The following is a 24124-nucleotide window of genomic DNA, read 5'->3' on the forward strand; positions in this document are numbered from 1 at the left end:
CAGCGGTGGGTTCTGTTTTTGGAAGGTTGGCAGCAAATTGTGCTATTTACAGTAACATTGTTAAAGTTTATTTAGCATGGTCACTTGGATGTTGTTAAGGATAGTTGCAGAATACATTAGAGTAGGCAAGAGGTGAGAAGAGACAGTATGTTTTCTTATATTGTCTGAGAAGAAGGGTTTGACAATACAGTCAAAATATAGTTTTTAGTGTATTTTTTCACTACATTTTAGGTGTGTGTCAGATTTTAAGTACCTATCTATTCAGATACCTAGCAATTTAGTGTGTGTGACAAATGCAATTTTTTTGGATGAGGTAAATGAGGAGGAGGTTTTGTTGATCGTAAGCTGCCTGGAAGTAAATAGGATTTGTTTCGATTTATTTGGATTTAGGAATAGCTTGACTCCCGGGTAAGTTCTTGTAGTTTGCTGATTTTTTTTTTTTTTTTTTTGTGATACAAATAACTGTGGCATCATCTGCATGCTTTACTAGGGATGCAGTTTCACAGGCTTTATGTAGGTCAGTGATGAAGATGTGAAAGATATAAGGTCCCAAGACTGATCCTTGTGTTACTGTGACTGGGGCAGGGAGGAAGGATGACATGTCTTTTTGCCACTTGACAGCTTGAGCTGTATTTTGGAGGTAGCTATGAATCCATAATATAGCAGTGATGTCAAGTCCTGGATTATGAAGTTTGTATAGGAGAATGGAGTGAGAAACTGTGTCAAGAGGCAATAGATAAATCAAGGAAGATGGCAGACACTGGGTTTCCGTCATTCCCCTTTTGTTTACTGTGTTAGTGAAAGTAAGTAAAGCACTAGAGGTACTGTGGTGGGGACGGAAGCCATGCTGAGATGAAGAGAGGAGGTCATTTTGTGTGAGGTAATGTAAGAGTTGTGACTGGATGCATTTTTTTCAAGTATTTTTGATGTGGGTGGAGAATGGCATTGGGACTCTAGTTTGAGAGTTCAGTTGAATGCCCTCTTTTGCGGAGGAGAAGAATTTGGCTTTTTTTTCCTAGAGGGTAGGGACCCATGCTTCACTGAAGAAGATTAGAATGGATATGGGGTCATTTATTGCATCTGCATCCATCTTAAGGTATTCATCATGTAGATTGCTTGGGACTAGGGAGGTGTGCTTCAGTTGAAGTTATAATTTTTTTATATGAGTAGTAAAGACTATCTGGAAGGATGGGTAATGAAGAGGAATGGTAGGTGGCACTGTTGTCTGGATACTGGTGTTAGGGGAATTTTGAAGTTGTGATGAGACTCAATGAATAAATGAGAGTTAAAAGCCTTAGCACAGTTGGTAGAGTTGTTGTTAGTGTTAAGTGTAGGAGAAGGTTGAGTGGTGTGTCCAGGATTGAGCAAATGTTTTTTAGAGGACCAGAATTTTGGGCTGCAATGTTTATGTTGCAGGTGGTCAGCATACCTCTCAAACTGGAAACCTCAAAAATCTGGACAAGGCCCATGAAAAATAGGTACAACTCTGTACGCTGATTAACATAAAATTTGCATACATAATTACGTAACCCTGCCCACTCCAATGGAATCGTAGGATACCAACTTTCAAATGCAAACTGAGGAACAGACAACCAAAATATGGCACCAGAGTCCCCCTGCAGCCATTCCATGTTCCATTACCTGGCTATTTCGCCCCATTTGCCATAAACACTAATGTACATACTGCTTTACTTCTACAATGATTATTTGGATTTTATTTTTACATTTTTATATATATATATATATATATATATATATATATATATATATATATATATGTATGTATATATACATACATATATATATATATATATATATATATATATATATCTATATATATGTATATATATATATATATATATATATATATATATATATATATATATATATATATATATATATATATATATATATTATATATATGTATATATGTATATATATATATATATATATATATATTTATATACACACACACACACACACACACACACACACACACACAAATATATATGTGTATATATATGTATGTGTCAGTGTATATTTATATATAAATGTATGTATGTGCATATATACATACACACATATAGATATATATATATATATATATATATATATATATATATATATATATATATATATATATGTGTGTGTGTGGGGGTGTGGCAGGGGAAGAGGTGACACAGGGAGAAAGGGAACTTAAGGTGTAAAGAGAAATACCATATGAAGTGAAAAGTGTAAGGGCCAGAAACTGGAAGTGCAATCCAAGGTTGGATAAATAAGAAATATATAAAAAAATATCTTACAGTAGTGAGAAGATGGATAATGTCTAAGAGACCATCTAACTCACTCAAGTTAACAAAAGAATTAAACTCATGCATATTGCATTTACCTCCCAGCTACCAGCTTCCAGAAAGCCCAACATGTTGTACTAAATGGAGGACAGCAGGGCTAAATATCCATACAAAACTCCCACTGTGGATCTGGCTGTTTTCTGATAGGAAGTATGAGTGATCTGAGATTACACCTGGAAATAACGCTCTTCCAAATGGCAAAGAAAGCAGATTGTTAGATTGGTTTCAAAAGAAAGTGGATATTTTTTTATCCACACTTACTTTCTGATGCAACAGTTATCTGTCATCAGCAGTATATGTAATCATTATCTATAGTATACAGTTAAATACTAAATATGATACTATTGAAATTTACTTAAATTGCTACTATTACTGAATGATTGCCTTGCTATCACTTCAGAAGTCTTTAACAGACTTCCAGATGGTGAGTAAAATGATACTACTATTATAACATTTATTGTTTACATTAAGGACATAGTACGGTCCAGCATTATTGGCAATCACCAGTCTGTTTTGCCACTATCCATGAGTAAATTCTTACTCGAGTCTATAAAGGAGTCATTAAGTTTTGCTATTACGTACCAACGTAAAAGCTTCAAATATCCCAGATCTTGTTTCAGACGTTTTAGCAGTCATGAAATCTGGTAGAACGGTGGGCATATGTAACTTTTATTTTAGTTTCCATACTATACTCCTTTTCTGCCGATCTCTTTTTTGTGCAAAGGTATACATCAAACAGAAATCGAATATCTGCAATTAACCTCTTGCTAATTAATAGACGTTACAACTCATTTGGTAGTTTAACTTTTTGAGTCTGCATTAGCAATGCTTGAAATGCTATCCCTAGCAATATCAGGCTATCTGGAAATAACCGTTGATTCCTACTTAATTTTAAAGGTTATTGCATGCAGCAAAGGTATTGGACAAGCTGAAAGTTTCCACAAGCTTGAAACTGAAAATAACTGTTGTAACCAACATTACAACTAATAATGCCACTTCCAAATACTAGATGGCCATGCTAAATAATATCTGCTGCAGGATGAAAGAATTCACATTTCCAGTTACTTGCACCTAACACACACACACACACACACACACACACACACACACACACACACACACACACACACACACACACACACTTTGTTCCTTTCCTTACCTAACAGTTCCCAGCAAAGTTGAAACAGCAGTGAAAAGCAAACAAAGCCCCTCTAGCAGAAAAGCAAACATCCCATTCTCTTGGCAGCATAAGAAGTTCCAGCAGCAGAGTCCCTCAGCAAAGCAAAGTCCCAGCAAAAATTAGCCGAAAACGGCAGTAATGCAGCACAGCAAAAGTCCCATTCTCTCTCTAGCAGCAAAGCAAACAAAATAAGAAGCAGCGGAGTCCCTCTAGAAGCAAAGCAAAGTCCAAGCAAAAATGAGCCACAGCAGCAGATTTAAGTCCGTCTACCAAGTCTTCTCTCAGCAGCAACAGTTTAATTCCCGCCTGCTCGCAGCCAGCTGGAAATGATGACATGAGCTCCTTGAGCTCAATTCCGACTGGCTGGTAGTGCTGACAGAGCTGACGTCATCGTGCACGTGATGACGTCAGCTCCGACAGCGCAAATTTTAAAAAAAATAAAAAAACAAACTGCAAAGAAATCGGAATTGAAGGGGTACCACTTGGGAATCGTGGCACCCCTTCATTTGGACCCCAAAACTTGGTAAAAACTGAGTAATTCGGGATGGTTGGGAGGTCTGGTGGTCAGTAGTATAGTCTGTTTTTACTGGCTACTATGTCTCTGATGGCCATAGGGGTCAATAAATCACCCTGTATAAATCAAATATAAATCAAATCTGAGGGTCACGTGTGTGTGTGTGTGTGTGTGTGTGTGTGTGTGTGTGTGTGTGTGTGTGTGTGTGTGTATACATATACATATATATATATATATATATATATATATATATATATATATATATATATACATATATATATATATATATATATATATATATATATATATATATATATAGGTGTGGCCACTGTGGTGTAGTGATTAGCATTGTCTTCTCTCAGCAAGAGGTTCTCCATAGGTTCATAGATTAGTACTAGGCTAACTGCCCTTGAGAGCCATTTTAAGCCTAGCCAATTATCCCTTGGGAGATTCAAATCCTGCACCTTGTGTTTGTAAGGCAAACACCTTAACTATTAGACCACCCTCCCAACCCAAGTTCAATTAACGGCTGGGGTGCCTTCTGTGCAGAGTCTGCATGTCCACCCTGCAGTCATGTGGGTTTCCTCTGGGTGCTCCAGTTTCCTCCCATATTCCAAAGACATGCAGTAGGTGAATTGGGCACTTTAAACTGGACATAGGTGTGCGCGTGTGTGCAAGTGAGTGGTATGAATGGACTACCATGGCAGGGCTAGCCACCCAGCAGTGTAAACCTTGGCTTGAGATGATTGTGACTGCTGAAGTGACACCCGACCCCATGTGCAAAATGGGGAAATGTGTTGAGGAGAGATATACATGTTGGCCAACAGGTTTGCTATTTCAACAAGCTCAGTATATGTGGCATCATTGCCTACCAGTTTGGCACAGATCTGGGTCTTTACTTTTAGTTTATGTATGTAACTAAGGAATGCCTTATGGTTGTCTTTAGTTCAGGAATCTAATATGGATTCATAGTTTGCTTTGGAGGACTTCGCAAGAAATCTTATTTGCTTGTTTAAGCTGAGTAGGGAGTGTTTCCAGTTTAGGGCTCACTCCCTTTTACTCTTAGATAGCAATTTTTTCCTCTTACTGTAAATCCTGTTAATGGCAGTTGTCCACCAGGCAGGCTTGCTCTTCCTTCAGGAGCTTGTTTTGGTCCTATCAGGTATGGCCGAATCACTGCAGTTATACCGATGTTTATATAAAGCATTGATGTAGAACTCTGTATAATTGCCATTTCCATCTGAGGGGGGGGTGCAGTGAAGCTATTTATACCATCCCATAAGGGGTTATAATCTGATTTGGAGAAGTTTTTTAATTTACTTGCTGCTGGGGGGGGGATCAGGTGTGATAGCTACTTCAAATGAGACTGATTTATAGTCAGATCTCACTAGGGAAAACCTCACAGTGGTGGTGCTACACTGATCCCCCATATTGGTAAGCACCAGATCCAGGATATTGGCAGCCATTTTGGGGAGTCCAAGGTATTAGAGTTAATGAAGTCAAGGAACCTTTGGACAAGTGAGTTTGAGCAAGTAAGTCAATGGATGGGTAGTTAAAGTCACCCAAAACCATTGTGTTTGGATGTATCTTGATAGACTCAAGTAGATCCAAATAGGCATTGTGGGTGTCCTGATTCACGGAGGGGTTCCTGTAGCTGGCAATGGCTTGAATAAGTGTCCTATCAACAGTTAATTGCATATGAAGTATCTCCGGGGAATCATAATGTTTAACCAATCTGGAGATGTATTTATCTTTAATGAATAACTATACCAAAAAGGAGGTAGTGTGACAATAGGCTGATAACCACAAAAACAACAAAGTAATAGCACACTGGAGTCCAGTCACGAAAAAAAACGGCCACACAATAAAGCCCGAAGGCCACTCACTTTATTTTAAAATAAAGTGAGTGACCTTCAGGGTTTATTGTGTGCCCGTTTTTTTCATGACTGAACTCCAGTGTGCTATTACTTTGTTGCTTTTGTAGTTATCTATAATGAATATTCAGAACCAACAAAAACATAGCACTAGTCCTTAGAGGTAAAAATAAATAAATAAACCAATGGTTGGAATGAACAGCTGTTTATTCACCAGACAAATGTATAAAAAATAAGCGTTTTCATCTCCCATGGACTTCATCAGATAGAATAAGGATAAAGAATAAAACAGCCCTCCTTTCTTTTTATATAAACCCTGCCTGCCCCTTTCCTTTAATTGAACAATTAACCCAATGCAAACTCATTAACAACCACAAAACGCTTACTAAAATTCTACTTGGTTTATGTGTAAAATCCTACTTGATATACATATATCGTTAGTGAAAGCCAAGTTTAAAATCACTAAGTAAAAATTTAATGTTAAAATAAGAATAAACATCACAATATACAAGGTTTTAGAGACAACCTGTTACCTAAGAATCAACCAAGTCCACTGTTTTGCTGGTCAAAGCTGCCATCTAGTGTCTGAGTCCCTATATTACACCTACAACTTAGCAGCCCCCATCTTCAAAATTGGAACAATAGATAAGAGTTAATTAAGAGAAGGAAATTGACCGGCCTCCAGTACCAGCTGCAAATAAAGTTCCCTAACTTCGATTCTGGTCTCCCAGGGGCCACCCTGGGGGTCCTTTTCCACCTTTTCCAGAAAAAAAATGTCATCCTGCATCTGCACATGTCAATAGGTCCATAGGTTCATAGGTTGATACTAGGCTATCTGCCCTAGGGCCTATACAAGCTTAGCCATAACAATTCCCAGGATATTTCTTCCCACAATATTTACTTCTCTGGACCCCTGTCTAGCAGGGCGACTGACATGATCCCCGGGGTGAATTTCCTATCGCCCATCCAATCATCAATGTTCCTTTTGAAGAGGGCCAAGGAGGACCTCTGCTTGACATGTGTAGGTTCATAGGTTCATACTAGGCTATCTGCCCTAGGGCATTTATAAGCCTAGTCAGAGTGTGTTTGGCTTTCGCCACCCATTTTAAATTAATTTTGCTATGCCCTTTTTCGAGGTTAGTATACTGTGCCTCTGTCTAACAGTGACACAGAAGTGATACCCGGGGTAAACCTACAATCCCCCATCCACTCATCAAGATTCCTCTTGAAGAGAGTCAATGAGGGACTCTGCCTAACCTGGACTGGGATTTTATTCCAGAGTGAAGGGAGCCTCTAGGTTATGAATCTGTCCCTCCAGCATGTCCTATTTATTTCAGTGCTGAGGTTCAAGACTCTTGAGCACGTAGCTCGATGGGATTTGGATTTTCTGAGGTGCAGCATGTCCATTAATTCCGGGTTGGACATGGCTTTATACGTCAGGCACAGATCGCCTCTGAGCAGGTGGTATGCCACTGAGTAGAGCTGGAGTTTCTTTAACCGGGCAGCATATGGCATCTGTTTGAGCCCTTTGATCCTCTTGGTGAGGAACTTTTGGGGTCTTTCCAGTTGCTGCAGGTGTCTGGTAAAGTACATCCCAAAAGGGGCATTATACTCAATTATGGGCCTGATGAGGGATGAGTAAAGAGGCACGATGACTTCCCCTGATCTAGATGTGAATCCCTTCATGATAAGATGGGCTATATAAAATGTTTTTCTAACCACTTTGGCCAAGTGGTTGTCAAATGAGAGATTGCTATCAACTTGGGTCCCCAGGTCCCTAATTACTTCTTCCGTACTTAATGGATTACCACTTATGTGGTAATTTGTGGGCACTTTGTTTTTGCCAGAGTGGATGACTATACACTTTTTGGCGTTTAGCTTGAGGCCATGGCTCTGGCACCAGTTGCCTGTTATTATGAGGCCCTTTTGGAGGATGCTTGTGTCAGCTGGAGAGTCGATTATGGCTCCCAGTTTGCAGTCATCTGCGAACTTGGTCAGCCACAGTCCTGCCGTGTTGGCCTGTACCTCTGAGAAATATATACCGAACAAGAGAGGTCCCAGGACTGAGCCTTGTGGGACACCACTTGTAACTGGTTTGAAGTCTGACATGGCTCCAGCAATTCTAACCATGTGGGTTCTGTCCTTGAGCCAGTTTGCAACCCATCTAGTGACATAGGGGTTTATATTAAAGCTGGTGAGCTTATCTATAATGCCTGAGTGGGGTATTGTATCGAAGGCTTTTTCGAGGTCCAGGTAGGCTGTGTGGACCACCTTCCCCTCGTCAAAGGCCTTGGTGACTGTTTCAAAGAAATCGACCAGGATTAAGAGGCAGGATCTGCTCTTAACAAAGCCGAACTGGGTAGGATCCAGTGTCTGTAGGTCCCCAATATCTTTATTTATAAGGTCCATGATGATCCTTTCCATAGCTTTGCAGACCAAGCTAGTCAGGCTTATGGGGCGATAGTTTCCAGGATCCGTTGAGGCACCACCTTTGTGGAGAGGAACCACCGTTGCTCTACGCCACTCTTTGGGTACATATCCTGTAGTAAGGCTGAGATTGAACAGTAGTTTTATGTTTGGGTTTAGGTCTTCTTGGAGTTCATGTAGGATGCAGCCTGGTACACCGTCTGGTCCTATTGATGCTATGTTTTTTGCTTTGGAGAGGGCGGCTCTTACCTGAGAATCTGAGATGTCAGGGGGGCAGCACTCTGCTGGAATAGATATTTGCCCTTTTGGTGGGGAGGGGGGGGAGAAGTTTGTGCTGAACCTGTCAGCTAGGATGTTGGCAGTGTCTGTGGGTTTGGTGTATTTTTTGTCATTTTGGACTAATTCTGAGCATATCTGGGAATTCCCACCCAGGTTCCTAACATAACTAAAGAAAGCCTTGTGATTATCCTTAGTGTCCTGTGCAATTTTCCTCTCAAAGCTGGCCTTAGACGATTTTATGAGTGCCCGTAGTTTTTTGCTAATACTGATCAGAGATGCCTTCCCTTTTTTGGATTTTGCTCTATCATGTAGTAGCTTCCTCCTTCTATTGTATAGTTTGTTTATGGCTGGGGTCCACCAGACAGGACGTCTGCCTTTGTAGGATTGGGTCTTGGTTTTATTTGGGATTGCATAATCCATGCATTCCTGAAGGTGTTCATAGAATGTGTTTATAAAGGATTCTGCGGTCTGGGCCATATTTCCCACAGGCCCGGGAGCTTTGAAGGATTCCACCTCGGTTTTGAGGAGTGTGAAATTTGCTTTAGAGAAGTTTTTCACTGTGGTTTTCTGGGCAGGGGGTGGGGTCGGGATATGAATATCCAGTGAGATTAGTTTATGGTCTGATCTTACCAGTGAGGGATACACTTCTGGTCTGGAGCATAGAGTCCCCATATTGGTGATGATCAGGTCAAGTATGTTTTCCCCTCTTGTGGGAGTGGTAACAAGTTGTTCCATGGCATTTGAGTTTATAAATTCTAAGAACCTTTGGGCTAGGGTGTTGGAGCTAGAGTAATGCTCCCAGTCTATGTTTGGGTAGTTGAAGTCACCCAATATAATGGTGTTTGGAGAGACCTTCATATTTTCCAGTGTTCTCAGGAAGGTCGAGTGGAGTTCCTGGGTTTGGGAGGGTGGTCTGTAGCAGGCTATAAACTGGAAGGCAGTTTTACCCACTGTTAGTTGCACATGGATAGTCTCTGATGCTTCGTGCTGTGCCACCAACCTGGAGGTGTGGGTATCTTTGATGAATATTGATACTCCCCCTCCTTTTGTGGTTCAGTCCAAGTTTTGGGGCCAAAAAGCATGGTATGAGGTATAACCTGGTAGTGCTGGGTGCTCTCGGGAACCTTGAACCAGGTTTCTGTTACTGCACAGATATCAATGTTCTCCATGCTAAGGAGAGTTTTGAGTGCATGCATTTTGAGGTTTAGTCTTCTGGCGTTGCGTAGCACTACTCTTAGTTTCTTATCCATTGTGATACCTATGGAGGTGGGTTTGTCTTTTGAGCCTTGCCTAAAAAAAGCACTATGGGGGTAGCAAGAGCCTTTGCCAATATCTGAAAGCCCAGGGGTGATAGGTGCAAGCCGTCCCTAGCGAAGCATCATGGCTTGTCGAGCATGTCATCCCAGGCTGACAGGCATTGGATCCCCTTTGAATGACACCAATACTTAAGCCAATTGTTGAAATTGATCATCTTGTCTTCATATTGTGGCATCATTCTTGGTGATTGTAAGATGCTACTCAAGGTCAGGGTCATACCGGCCTGGGCTACATGCTCAGAGAGCTCTTCTATGTCTCTTTTCATGTAGTCCAGGGAGGTACGTCTCAGGTCATTCACACCAGCATGGACAATGACTGAGTCATATTTGTACTTGCCTTGGAGTGACCTGAGTGCTTGTGTTATGTGGTGGATCCTAGCGCCCGACAGGCAGCTCACCGTGACCTTCTCCTTTTTCAGCCTGGTGAGCGGGACATCAGTGTGCCTGACGATAGAGTCACCTATTACAAGTGTATCAGGTGTGTTGTTTAGCCTTAAGGGCTGTGACTGTTCGGCACACTGGCTTTGTGAGCTATGTGTTGCATGTGTTTTGTTTTGGGCTAGCGGTTGCTTGGGTGTCTGCTTTGGAGGTCTCTGCTGCTTAGTCAGATTTTTATTTAGATCCTCCGAGTATGTTTTTGTGTGTTTATGTGTTTTGTTTGCTGTCGTGGTAGGTCTATGTGAGACTGGAATTGTAGTGAGTGTGGTTTCCTTTTCCTTCTGACTGGTTATGCCAGTACTGAGTTGAGAGAGCTTAGCCTCCAGTTTGGCTATATGGTTGCATCTCTCACATGTGTTGGAATTTGTTGGGAGGAGGAGAGGTTTGTCTGTGTACATGAGGCAGTTGTAACATTATCTCAAGATTCCCAGATTCACCAGCTGGACTGGAGTGGAGATTGACAACTGACCTTTGGACATGCTAGAATAGTATTGGGAATTCCTTTATAATTGAAAAAAAAAGGGCAAATGGGGAACAAGGTACTCAAGGGGAGTTTGTGAGGTAGTAGTGCTTTTAATGGGCAGTCTATTCCAGAGTATGGAGAGTCTCTGGGGCAGGAACCTATCCCTCCAGCATGTTTTGTTCATTGTGATGACAAGGTTTAGATCCCTGGAGCATGTGGTTCTAAGGGATTGGGATTTCTTTAAGTGGAGCATGTCCAACAGCTCAGAGTTTGACATGGCCTCTGTATGCAGAGATCACCTCTGAGTAGATGATATGCCACTGAGTATAGCTGGAGTTTTTTAGACGGTCAGCATAAGGCATCTGCTTTATGCCTGTGATTCTTTTAGTGAGGTATTTCTGTGGCCTTTCCAGCTGTTGCAGATGTCTTGTGAGGTACATACCAAACGGAGCATTATACTCTATAATGGGTCTAATGAGGGATGAGTACAGTTGGACAATGACCTCCATTTTTCTGGATGAAAATCCCATAGTGATGAGGTGTGCCACAAAGAAGGATTTCCTGACTGTTGTGGCGATGTGGTTATCGAAATTGAGACCCCTGTCCACCTGTGTCCCTAAGTATCTCATCACACTTTCGATGTTTAATGTACTGCCACCTATGCGGTAATTCATGGGTATATGTTTTTTTTCCAAAGGGGATAACTATACATTTCTTGGCATTAAGCTTGAGCCCATGGCTCTGGCACCAGGCATCTGTTTCTGTAAGGCCCTTTTGTAGAATATCCACATCATTTGAGGATTCAGTAATGGCTCCCTGTTTGCAGTCATCTGCGAACTTTGTTAGCCAGAGTCTCTTAGTGTTGGCCTGTACTTCAGAGAAGTAGATGCCAAACAAGAGTGGTCCCAGGATTGAACCCTAAGGTACTCCACTTGTCACTTGTCTGGAGCTGGATTTGGAGTCAGCTACTTTTGCAGTCTGGGTTCTGTCAGTAAGCCAGTTGGCAACCCATCGAGTGACATAGGGATTTATGCCCAGCTTAGTAAGTTTATCTATGATTCCAGAGTGGGGGGTGGTGTCGAAGGCCTTGGCAAGGTCCAGATGGACTGTGTGGACCGCCTTACCCTCGTCCACAGCTCTGGAGACTGATTCGAAGAAGTCAATCATATTCAGGAGACAAGATCGGCCTTTCACAAACCCAAACTGGGTGGGGTCCAGTGTTTGAAGGTTGCCAATGTCTTTGTTTATAAGTTCCATGATAATGCATTCCATGCCCTTGCAGATCAGGCTTGTCAGACTGATGGGACGGTAATTCCTGGGATCCAAGGTGGATCCCCCCTTATGGAGTGGATAACTGTAGCTGTGCGCCACTCAGTGGGCACGAAGCCTGAGGTGAGGCTATGATTAAACATGACACTTAGGTGAGGTGCCAGTTCATTTTGCAGTTCATGTAGTGCACAGCCTGGGATGTCATCTGGTCCCATGGATGCTGTATTCTTAGCTTTGGAGAGTGCGGTTTCTACCTGTGTGGCCGTGATTACCGAAATTTGGCAATCTTTTGATATTGAGATGGGCCCTTTTGGGGGTGAGAGGGGGTGAAGTTGGCACTATATCGATCAGCCAGGATATTGGCAATATGCTTGGGATCAGTATATTTAATGCCATTCTGTTGTAGCTCACAGCATGTCTGAGCATTGCCATTTAGATTCTTGACATAACTATAGAATGCCTTGTGGTTGTCTTTGGAATCTTTGGCAGTTTTATTTTTGTAACTAGCTTTTGAGGATTTTATGAGGGATCTCAGCTTTTTACTGAGGCTAGTTAGGGAATTTTTTGCATCCTGGAATTTTCCTCTTTTCTGCAACAGTTTCTTCCTTCTGTTGTATAGCTTGTTTATAGCAGGGGACCACCAGATTGGCTTCCTTTTTTTGTAGAAGAGCATCTTGGTTCTATTTGGGATGGCATGATTCATGCACGAGTGGATGTGCTCATACAGTGCCTTAGTGTAGGCTTCTGCAGTCGAACTTTCAGATCCCGTCTGCATGGGTGTCATGAAGTTTGTCACTTCTGACTTCAGTAGCATGAAGTTGGCTTTGGAGAAGTTTTTTTAAGGAAGTTTCCTTACTGGGGGGTGGGGGGAGATGTGGATGTCAAGGGTGATTTGCTTATGGTCAGACCTGACCAATGAGGGGGTGACCACTGGTGTGGAACATCTATCTCCCATGTTGGTAATGACCAGGTCTAGATATTGGAGTCTCTGGTGGGACAATGGATTAGTTGATCAAGGGCGTTGGAATTTATGAATTCCAAGAACCGTTGGGAAAAGGAGTTGGTACCCGAGTAATTTTCCCAGTTAATGGCAGGGTAGTTGAAATCACCCAGTATTAGGGTGTTTGGCCTATCTTAATATTTTCCAGTATGTTTAGAAAGGTGTAGTGAGAATCTTGGGGCATGGTGGGGGTTCTGTAGCAAGCTACAATTTGGATTGCAGTCTTAACTAGTGTTAGTTGCACCTGGAGAATTTCAGATGCATTGTGTTGGGCAACTAGCCTGGAGGTGTGAATATCCTTGGTGAATATGGACACTTCTCCACCTTTAGTGTTTCGGTCTTTGTTTTGTGGCTGAAAAGTGTGGTAAGAGTTTTAGCCTGGTATTACAGGGGTGCTCTCTGGAGCCTTGAACCAGGTCTCAGTTACTGCACATATATCGATGTTCTCCATTTTTAGGAGTGTCTCGAGAGAGTGCATTTTGAGGTTTAGACTTCTAGCATTGAGTAGCATTACCTTCAGATTTTGCATGCTTGTATCTGTTATGGTGGTGGTTTTATCCTTTGAACCTTGCCTAAAAAGGGCACTATAGGGGTGGCAAGAGCTTTAGCCAGTAACCTGAATCCCAGGGGTGACAGGTGCAGACCATCTCTGTCAAAGCATCGTGGTTTGTCGATCATGTCTTCCCAGGCAGACAGATACTGGATCCCCTTTGAATGACACCAGAAGCTTAGCCAATTGTTGAAGTCAATCATTTTGTCCTTATACTGTGGTATCATTCTGGGCAAAGGCAGGATGCTACTCAGGGCTCGGGTCATACCTGCCTGGGCCCATGATCTGAGAGCACTTCCATGTCTCTTTTCATGTAGTCCAGGGAGGTACATCTCAAGTTATTCACTCCAACATGGACAATGACAGAGTCGTATTTGTACTTGCTGTGGAGTGATGAGTGCATGCGTTATGTGGCGGATCCTGGCACCCAACAGGCAGCTGACTGTAATTTTCTCCTTGTTCAGCCTGGTGAGTGAGACATCAGTGTGCCTCTCTATAGAGTCACCTATGAATAAAGTGTTGGGTACATTGTCTTGTCTTAGGGGCTGTTGTTGGGTGGCACACTGGTGTTGTGAGCTATGTGTCACTTTGGTTGTGACTGGTGTTTGTTTGCATTTTAGCTTCGGGGGTCCTTGTTGCTTGGGCAGGTTAATGTTAAGGGCCTCCGCATATGTGGGTTTAGTTTTGCTATGTGTGGGTGTTGATGGTGTGGGTTTTGAAGGGCTATGAGTTGCTTGAGGTGTAGTGCAGGTGTTAACCTTCTCCTCTTGACTGTCTTGCACGATCTTGGCCAGAGAGAGCTTTGCTTCCAGTTTGGCTATATAAGTGCATCTCTTGCAGGTTGTAGTGTTGGGTGGTAGGAGGAGAGGATTGTCTGTGTACATGAGGCAGTTGCCATATTGCCCCAGTATGCCCAGATTCACCGGGTAGACAGGGGAAATCACTGGAAGCTGACCCTTGGACATGCCTGTTTAGGTGCTTTTTTGTAAAGTATAAGAGCTGTTTTCCCTTACCTTTGCAAGGTACTTTGCAATTATAGGCTGTTTAGTGCCTAAGATTAATTTTTCCTTATTGACAAGGAGAGTTGAGTGCTTGTATCAGTTTCAGGCTTCCTAGTGCTTTCCAGCAGGTTCTAGAGCAAGTGCTAGTCACAGGGGTTCAGATTTTAGTGCTACTACTGAGAAACCAGCTAGTTCTAAGGGTAAATTTGAAGAGCAGACTTTTTGGCACCTGGAATAGTTTAACTGTAGCCTCGCAGTGCTACACGATGTGAAAAATGTGCAAACACACGTGTTTTTAAGCCAGAAAGTTGAAAGGGATAGAAATCAGCCCAAAAAGGCTAATACAATTACAATTTCAGAGCTGGAAACCACTCCTTTAGTGTTAGATATGCAGTACAATGCTCACCACTCTCACTGGTAAGCAGTAGGACTTCCCTCTACCACAGCAAGGTCTGGATAGCTCTGAACACAGAAAATAAAGTCCTGAGACAAGCAAAGCCTGGGATATGTACTGAATAGGAAAGGTGGGAAATGAGCAAACAAGAAAGTATTTTTTTTTTGTTAAAACAGGCTAAACAATGCAATAATACAATAAATAAACACATAAAAGGCTAACACACTTGAGTGTGTAGTCATAAACAGTAAATGCAATTAAAACTCTACAAAATTAGCAATTTAAAACTTTTTAAATGAAGCAAGGCAAGTGCACAACTGAAAAACAATTGAAGAGGTAGTAATGCAGCAGAATAAGTAGCTAGTCTACATATACAGAGAAGTCTATATATACAGAAAAGCAGCTAAAGCACACAAACAATTCAAAATGCAGTGCAACCTAGAGCACTTGAGTTGTAGCAATATTAAGGCAATTACAGTTATAATAAATGCTCTAAAATATACTCTATATTTCCAAAATGTTTGAGAAGCACAGTCAGAACACAAGGAGATTCAGGCAATTTTTTTTGAAAGGGAAAAAGGAGAAACAGAAGGCCTTCTCAGATGTTCTCTCTGTATTAGGTAGAATGAGCTAATGACACTAGACTGGGAGGAGTGTCCCAGATCAAATTTACAGTAGGGGTGTGCAACTGCAAAGCCACCAAGTATAACAACAAGACACAAACAGGGAGGGAGGGTGGGGGACCAATACTAAAGCTATTAGCCTACACTCTTTAGACAGTAAACACTACAGAAAGCCACAAAATGAAAGTTTTTAAACAGATAAAAGAGCAAAGAGACTCTACAGAATGCTTTTAACTGCAAACAAATCAGTTACCCATAAAGAATATATATCACAGTGATCACAAATCACACCAGTCCAGGTAGTAAAGGTTTAAAAAAATGATTTTTACTTGAATGTTAGCGCTTTCATGCACAAAATGTGTGCACTTCTTCAGACAAGTTACAATTTAAAAGTGGTGCACTTTATACAAACACATACCACAAACCACTCCCATTATTACTAAATTAATTCTAATTAAACAATTACTTTAACCATAAAATTTTTTAAAGCTCTATTAATGTTTAAAATACTATCATCTCAAAGCATTAGTTTAACTTTAAACAACCAGCTTAGAATGAAATACAAAAGTTAACAATGTAAAAATATATGTGTTGTGTGTATTCACATATTGTTAAATGTTTTAAAAAATCGTTTATACTTTACATATTAAATGCATTTTCATGACTAAAAATCAATCAATATTATTGTTGTCGATAAACAATATCAACAAAGGAGTGGTCTATCTTGCTAAATGCAAGGATTGTGCCGCATATTATTTTGGAAAGACAGAACGTCAATTAAAGGCGCGTATTTATGAACATATATATGCTATTACAAAACATAATCCATCAAATGCTTTGGCTAAGCATATAATGGAAAACAATTCACACAGTTTTTTATTTAATGTAGTACAACAAGTCCACAAAAATCCTAGGGGTGGTGCATGGTATTTAAAGTTACAACAACACGAACTTCTTTGGCAATTAAAAACAAATGCCTATACTTTTCCAGGGATTAATGACACGTGTTCTATAAAATGTTTATTAAATATCAAAGCTTTAGATAGATAAAATAAGCTTTCAATTATAGTATTTCTATTTGTGTTTTTTAGTTCTAAACTTGTGGTTTCAAAATATGTTTTCCATGTTTATGGTTGTTTATCGACAACAATAATATTGATTGATTTTTAGTCATGAAAATGCATTTAATATGTAAAGTATAAACGATTTTTAATAACATTTAACAATATGTGAATACACACAACACATATATTTTTACATTGTTAACTTTTGTATTTCATTCTAAGCTGGTTGTTTAAAGTTAAACTAATGCTTTGAGATGATAGTATTTTAAACGTTAATAGAGCTTTAAAAATTTTTTATGGTTAAAGTAATTGTTTAATTAGAATTAATTTAGTAATAATGGGAGTGGTTTGTGGTATGTGTTTGTATAAAAGTGCACCACTTTTAAATTGTAACTTGTCTGAAGAAGTGTACACATTTTGTGCATGAAAGCGCTAACATTCAAGTAAAAATCATTTTTTTTAAACCTTTACTACCTGGACTGGCGTGATTTGTGATCACTGTGATATATATTCTTTTCGAGTTTTTTCGTTTGTTTCGTTATTTGTATTTAAATAGTTACCCATGCAGATTAGTTAATAGCAATAAAATGCACTAAAAACTATGCAGTAGGCAATAAAAAGTGCTATATATAAATTGCTAGAAACGATAATCAGTATAAATAATCCAAAAAAGGATACTTATATATCTCATATCAGAGTTGTAGTCAATGCTCCTCCTCCACTCTGCTCAGTGAGTGTAGACAGAAATACTCTCAAAATTAGGGCTTAAATACCAGAAGATACAACCTTAGACAACTTTTTTTAAAAAAGCACAAAAGAACCAGCCCCCACTAGCCAGCAGCCAATTAACACAATCTAGCCAAGGTAAAGAAAGGCCTCTGCTAATTCAAGATGGCCTGTTTATGTGCTTTGAACAATTACTGTAGAGACAAACAGGCCCAGAGCCAGCAAATCTGAACTAGGACAATACTAAAGCTATTAGCCTACACTCTTTAGACAGTAAACACTACAGAAAGCCACAAAATGAAACTTTTTAAGCAGATAAAGGAGCAAAGAGACTCTACAGAATGCTTTTAACTGCAAACAAATCAGTTACCCTTGCAGATTAGTTAATAGCAATAAAATGCACTAAAAACTATGCAGCAGGCAATAAAAAGTGTTATATATAAATTGCTAGAAACAATAATCAGTATAAATAATCCAAAAAAAACCCAGGATACTTATATATCTCAGATCAGAGTTGTAGTCAACACCCCTCCTCCACTCTGCTCAGTGTGTATAATCATCTTAAAGTTAGGGCTTAAATACCAGAAGATACAACCTTAGACAACTTTTTTTTTTTAAAAAAAAGCACAAAAGAACCAGCCCCCACTAGCCAGCAGCCAATTAACACAATCTGTCCAAGGTAAAGAAAGGCTTCTGCTAATTCAAGATGGCCTGCTCATGTGCTTTGAACAATCACTGTAGAGACAAACGGGCCCAGAGCCAGCAAATCTGAAGTAGAACAATACTAAAGCTATTAGGCTCAACTCTTTAGACAGTAAACACTACAGAAAGCCACAAAATGAAAGTTTTTAAACAGATAAAGGAGCAAAGAGACTCTACAGAATGTTTTTAACTGCAAACAAATCAGTTACCCATGCAGATTAGTTAATAGCAATAAAATGCACTAAAAACTTTGCAGCAGGCAAAAAAAGTGCTATGTATAAATTGCTAGAAACAATAATCAGTATAAATAATCCAAAAACACAGGATACTTATATATCTCAGATCAGAGTTGTAGTCAACGCCCCTCCACCACTCTGCTCAGTGTGTATAGACAAAAATCCTCTCAAAGTTAGGGCTTAAATACAAGATACAACCTTAGACAAATTTTTAAAAAAAAAAAAGTACAAAAGAACCAGCCCTCACTAGCCAGCAGCCAATTAACACAATCTAGCCAAGGTAAAGAAAGGCTTCTGCTAATTCAAGATGGCCTGTTCATGTGCTTTGAACAATCACTGTAGAGACAAACAGGCCTAGAGCCAGCAAATCTGAACTAGGACAATACTAAAGCTATTAGCCTACACTCTTTAGACAGTAAACACTACTGAAAGCCACAAAAATGAAAGTCTTTAAACAAATAAAGGAGCAAAGAGACTCTACAGAATGCTTTTAACTGCAAACAAATCAGTTACCCATGCAGATTAGTTAATAGCAATAAAATGCACTAACAACTATGCAGCAGGCAATAAAAAGTGCTATATATAAATTGCTAGAAACAATAATCAGTATAAATAATCCAAAAAAACAGGATACTTATATATCTCAAATCAGAGTTGTAGTCAACGCCCCTCCTCCACACTGCTCAGTGTGTTTGTATAGGGCGTTGTTACTGTCCTTTTTTTTAAATGGCAGTCAAATGTTCATAAATTCTTCTCTTAAGCTTACGTGTATTCTTGCCTACGTAGAATGCCCCACAGCCTTTACATGTGGCAAGATACACCACACCTTCACTATTACAATTAGTATATGAATTAGCTCTAACAGTCCTGTCCCTCACTTCAACATGCACACTCCCCTGATTCAAAATATAGGGGCATTGTGCACAGGTACAGCATTTGTAAGTACCCAGCCTCCTATGGTTATGTGGTTCTTGGTTGCTGTTCTCTAAAAGCTCCTTGATATTCTTTCCTCTTCTATAAGTAAACTGTAATGGGTTTCTAAACAAAATATCCAAGTCTGAGTACCCTTTAAACTTTTCCCAGTGCTGATTAATAATATCCCTAATTCTATGGGTATCTGTGTCATATTTCATAACAAATGCCCCTATAGGTGCTGAATCCCCATCCTGTTCATTCCCATTCCCTTTGTCTCTACCACTTGTAGTGTTTTCACCATGGCCCAAAATAGGGCAAAATCTCCCTTTTCTCTCTTCTAATACTTCTACCATGACCTCCTCAATTAAATCTAAGGGGTACTTCCTTCCGAAAAACATATTTTTCAGATTCAAACTTTCCTTCTCGTAATCCACATTTTTGGATGTCATCCTACTACTACTATGTATGAACTGACCCCTAAGGATACTCCTTTTTTGTTTAAATATATAAATATTATATAAATATGATAATATTATATAAAAAGAAAGGAGGGCTGTTTTATTCTTTATCCTTATTCTATCTGAAGAAGTCCATGGGAGACGAAAGCGCTTATTTTTTATACATTTGGCGTTTATGTGTATGTGAATAAATGGCTGTTCATTCACACCGTTGATTTATTTATTTATTTTTACCTCTAAGGATTGATGCTTTGTTTTCGTTGGTTCTGAGTTTTGGTCAGCACCTTGCCTCCTTCATCATTGTCTGTAATGACTATTGCTACACCACCTCCTTTAGTTTTCATGCTTTCAGTTTGTGGTCTGAACGTGTGGAAGGACATGTAACCAGGTATGGCTTGGCTGCTCTTCACAGCCTTGAACCAGATCTCTGTGACTGCACAAATGTCTTTATCTTCCAAAGTGAGAACTGCTTCCAGTGAGTGCAGTTTCATGCTAAGACTCCTAGCAATTAGCAGCATAACCTTCAGTTTTTTTTAGATGGAGTTTTTAAATCAGGAATGTTGTTCTTGAGACAGTGGCTAAAAAGGCACTTTGAGGGTGGCAAGAAGCCTAGCCAGTAGCCAAAATTCTAGGGGTGACAGATGAAGGCCATCTCTGGCAAAGCATCGAGGTCTGTCAATCATGTCATCCTAGGTTGACAGATCCATCTGTGGACAGTTTCTCAAGCAGAACTCTTTGCCTTCTCTCTGAACAATCAGCTGGCAAAATTCTTCTCCAGGACTCAATGCCAGAAGGCCTAGAAGACAGATGCCTTTTCTTTTCCTTGGACAGGAATAATTCTGTATGCTTTCCCTCCCTTTCCACTGATATGTAGGATACTTCTGAAGATTCAGAGAGTATCCTCCAAGATCATTATGGTGACTCCCTTTTGGCCCAGGCAACAGTAGTAGTTAGTTCTCCTCTCTTTTTGAAATGGCCAGGGGAAATTAGTGGCAATTACCACAAGCTTCCTCAGAGAATGTTTCTACTCACACATGAAAAGAGAAGTTTGATACACCCTGATCCCAATCAGCTTCAACTTACTGTTTGAATGATAGGATCTTAATTCCCTTTAGGCAGCAGTTTAGTGAAAATGTGCAGCAGGAACTAATGGAGGCAAGAAAACCTGCTACTAGAAAATCATACATTGCCAAATGGGAAAGGTTTTCTACTAGTGCAAGTAACGTTACCAACTCCAATATTTGTCTGAGTTAATATTCTATTGCTTCTCTTAGTCCTTCATCAAGGTTTATTTATCTGCCATTTCTTGGATCTTCCTCTTTCAAAGCATTCTCATGTCAAATTGTTTTTGAAAGGGGTTTTGTATATGAGACTTCCCAAGAAAACTGGTGGCCTGTACTTGGGATCTTGATTTTGTGTTACTCGTTCTGTTTGAACTAGCTTATCTAGCTGACTTGAGGTTCTTAATGTAGAAAACTCTTTTACTGATTGCTCTGATTTCTGCATGAAGAGTATATGAGTTGCAAGCTATTATGGTGAGTCAGCCCTATCGCAGTTTCCACAGACACAGTGTTTCTTTGAGAACTAATCCTTCTTTTGTGTTTAGCATGGTATTCAAGTTTACTTTACGCCATACTATTCATCTCTAGGTTTTCTTTCCTAAAACTTAAAATGAGGGAGATAGATACCTTAGATACCTGCAAACAACTCAGATGCTATGTTGACAGAGCAAAATATTTCAGATCTGAAGATCAGTTTTTCATTTCTTGTGCAGGTAGAAAGAAGGAGCAACATGAGAGAAAATGGACCATTTCCAAATTGTTATCTCAGACTATTATCAATTGTTTTTCTCACCACAACAAAACTATTCCAGGCAGGGTTAAGACCCACTCTACCAGATTCTTGGCTTCATCTACAGCTTTTTGGAAAGGGTTGGATTCTAGAAGTAGTCTAGAAATAAAAACTTGGTCTTCTGTGCATAGTTCAATAAAGTACTTCAAGCTTGATTCCTTCAGCAGGTCTAGATCAAACTTTGCTAAGACAATTCTCCAGGGGCTCCTGAACCCTTCTCCTTCCACCTTCCAAATTTTATAAGCTAGAGTAATCTACCCATATAGATAAGGCTACTGCAGCAGTGATCAACGCGGTAAACATAGTCCATCTGTGTAAGTAAACTTACCATAACAGGAGATGTTCATAGGTTCATAGGAGAATATTAGGCTGTGAAGGGTCTTTTTAAGCCTAGACAATAACACTAGATCACAATCAAACCCTATATTTGGTGGCTTTGAAGCAAAGATTTTAATCATTATACCAAACTCTCCCTCCTGGTCACTGCTACAGTAGCCACCCCTCCGTTCACCCTCCTTTTTTGACTTTGTCAGGTTTTGTGTGTGTGTGTGTGTGTGTGTGTGTGTGTGTGTGTGTGTGTGTGTGTGTGTGTGTGTGTGTGTGTGTGTGTGTGTGTGTGTGTGTGTGGTTTACTATCAAAAGCTTGAAATGAACTTTGTCGAACATCAGGTGACGGAAAGTACAGTTTCAAAAATGCACAATGCTGAACCTACATACAATGAATATATTGTTAACTAATGTAAAGCATTTTATGTTAGTATGAGATTGTCATTGTGAATGGAGAGCGTGGTGCAATGATGATCAGGAAATTACCCCTTTTCCTCACTGTAGTGCAATCTCAGAGTTGTTATATATAATTATTGGGGAATGTGAGACGTGCAGGGGCCTTGCCCCCTGCAAAACATGAATGCTAACATACAGTTTCAGTTTTGAAAGTTTGACATTCCAGTTCAGCAGTATGAATAAACATAAAACTGCCATTCTGAATTTTGATAGTAAACCTACAAAAAAAAATATATATATACATATATATATATATATATATATATATATATATATATATATATATATATATATATAGATATATACATAGAGTGAGAGAGAGAGAGAGAGATGTAAATGTTTTTACTCTCGGCGCTGTCCTCTCAAGGCTCAGCTTCATTTTCTCATCTGGCATTGAAGCTCTGAATGGCATGGCACTGTTTTTAGGTAGGGACTGTATTTTCATCTCTTTCCATGGCTGACTGGAATGCAGAGGAAAGTACAGTTGTGTAAATAAACTTACCATAACAGTAAATGTTCAAATGATTACTGCTGCAGTAGCTTTAGCTATATGGGTCATATTCTACTATGGATATAACAGCTAACAGGATATTCCATGCCAACTGAGAAAAGGAGACTGAGCCTTGAGAGGACATAGCTAGGATTAAAAACATATACATATACACACATCCTGGCAAAGGAAAAAAAAAGGAATGAACAGAGGGGTTCACTACTGAAGCAGTGGCTAACGCATGAGCAATCTTACAGCGATGGCTGATGTTCATATGGCTCCACTGTGTATACTTCATACATTGCCAGTCAATTCAGGTCATACAGTTCTATGCCATCCACCTCTCTTTAGGTGGTATGCAGCCTGCAATAGTATAGTGTAGTCATCCATGTGGACATCGACACTATTCTGTCTTCCTCTTTGGGAGAGGAGACAATAGCATTCCTATACATAGTCTCAAGGTGCTATACTTTTTATTGGATTGAATTAGATGCCTCCCATCCTTGTATTACAGGGTAACCTAAACCAAGGAGTTGGGGGTTTGCATAAGGTTTAAGTGTTTACCTTACACATACAAGGTACAGGGTTTCATTCTCACTTTTGGTCACTCTTATTGATATTGGCTAGGCATGTAATTGACTGCAGACTAATTGCCTCGTATCTATATATGAACCAGCCAACATTCCTCTCTGACAGCATGTGATCCCTGACTCCCCCAACCTCCTAGCTATGCATTTGTCTACTGCATCCACTGTTCACAGCCCTTCCATTACTATTCCACGTTACTGTACCCCCATCCCACCTGTGCAAATAATGGTGATTGTACCCTGTCCACCCCTACCTTATACGGGTAAGGTAGCAACTGATAAACCACATGGCTAGACAGTGCACCATCCTGCATAGCCTGTTTATATTCTTGCATATCAAACACAAACCAATAACTTCAACACTCTGTAGACTACAAAAAGTGTTCAATAGGAGTGTAGGGTACACAAAACAACTGGTTTCATCCCTACCTGGGCCTTCTTCAGGTTAAGCTCCAGTATGCTGGAGTCATTGTTTTGTGTTTGGATTTGACTTTTGAGGTCTGTGAACTTCAGGACTGCTTCTGTTACCTTGCACTATACATCTGTGTATGTTCTTGTATGTATGAGTTTTATTCAGTATTGTCTGCATTGTGGCTCATTATTGCTGACCAGTTGTCACTTGTTTGCCACTAC

Source organism: Protopterus annectens, chromosome 1.part0 (assembly GCF_019279795.1).
Source record: "Protopterus annectens isolate FY-2018-M chromosome 1.part0, PAN1.0, whole genome shotgun sequence".
In the NCBI taxonomy this organism is placed as follows: Eukaryota; Metazoa; Chordata; order Ceratodontiformes; family Protopteridae; genus Protopterus; species Protopterus annectens.